This window comes from Trichechus manatus, unplaced genomic scaffold (assembly GCF_000243295.1).
Source record: "Trichechus manatus latirostris isolate Lorelei unplaced genomic scaffold, TriManLat1.0 scaffold00015, whole genome shotgun sequence".
In the NCBI taxonomy this organism is placed as follows: Eukaryota; Metazoa; Chordata; class Mammalia; order Sirenia; family Trichechidae; genus Trichechus; species Trichechus manatus.
Genome location: NW_004443951.1, coordinates 23,304,676 through 23,306,171, shown reverse-complemented (window position 1 = coordinate 23,306,171; position 1,496 = coordinate 23,304,676).

The window sequence follows — 1,496 nt, the reverse complement described above, 5'->3', positions numbered from 1 at the left end:
AAGATCATATCATCTGCAAATAGAGATACTTTTACTTCTTCCTTACCAGTTTGAATGCCTTTTATTTGTTTTTCTAGCCTAATTGCTCTGGTTAGGACCTCCAGCACAATGTTGAATAAGAGTGGTGATAAAGGGCATCTTTGTCTCTTTCCTTTTCTCAGAGGGAATGCTTTCAAAGTTTCTCCATTTAGGATGATGTTGGCTGTTGGCGTTTGTATAAATGCCCTTAATTATGTGGAGGAATTTCCCTTCTATTCCTATTTTGCTGAGACTTTTTATCGTGAATGGGCGTTGGACTTTGTCAAATGCCTTTTCTGCATCGATTGATAAGATCATGTGGTTCTTGCCTTTTGTTTTATTTATGTGATGGATTTCGTTGATTGTTTTTCTAATGTTGAACCATCCCTGCATACCTGGTATAAATCCCACTTGATCATGGTGAATTATTTTTTTAATATGTTGTTGAATTCTATTGGCTAGAATTTTGTTGAGGATTTTTGCATCAATGTTCGTGAGGGAATATTGGTCTATAATTTTCTTTTCTGTGGTGTCTTTACCTGGTTTTGGTATCAGGGTTATGCTGGCTTCATAGAATGAGTATGGGAGTATTCCATCCTTTTCTATGCTCTGAAATACCTTTAATAGTAGTGGTGTTATCTCTTCTCTGAAACTTTGGTAGAATTCTCCAGTGAAACCATCCGGGCCAGGACTTTTTTTTGTTGGGAGTTTTAAAATTACCTTTTCAGTCTCTTCTTTTGTTATAGATTTATTTAGTTTTTCTACCTCTGTTTATGTTACTTTAGGTAGGTAGTGAGTTTCTAGAAATTTGGCCATTTCCTCTAGGTTTTCAAATTTGTCAGAGTACAATTTTTCTTAGTATTCTGTTATGATTCTAATTTCAGTTGGGTCTGTTGTGATATCATCCGTCTCGTTTCTTATACGGGTTATTTGCTTCCTCTCCTATTTTACTTTTGCAGTTTGGCCAATGGTTTATCGATTTTGTTGATCTTTCCAAAGAACCAGTTTTTGGTCTTGTTAGCTCTTTTAATTGTTTTTCAATTCTCTATTTCATTTAATTCTGCTGTAATTCTTATTATTTCCTGTCTTCTGGTGCCCAAGGGTTTCTTTTGCTGCTCTCTTTCTATTTGTTCAAGTTGTAGGGTTAATGTTTGGATTTTGGCCCTTTCTTCTTTTTGGATGTGTGCATTTATTGCTATAAGCTGACCTCAGAGCACTGCTTTTGCTGTGGCCCAAAGGTTCTGGTAGGATGTGTTTTCATTCTCATTTGATTCTACGAATTTCTTTATGCCATCCTTAATTTCTCTTATAACCCAGTAGTTTTTGAGCAAGGTGTTGTTCAGTTTCCATGCGATTGAGTTTTTCTCCTTGCTTTTTCTGTTATTGATTTCCACTTTTATGGCTTTATGGTCAGAAAAGATGCTTTGTAATATTTTGATGTTTTGGATTTTATTAAGGCTTGCTTTATGGCCTAATAT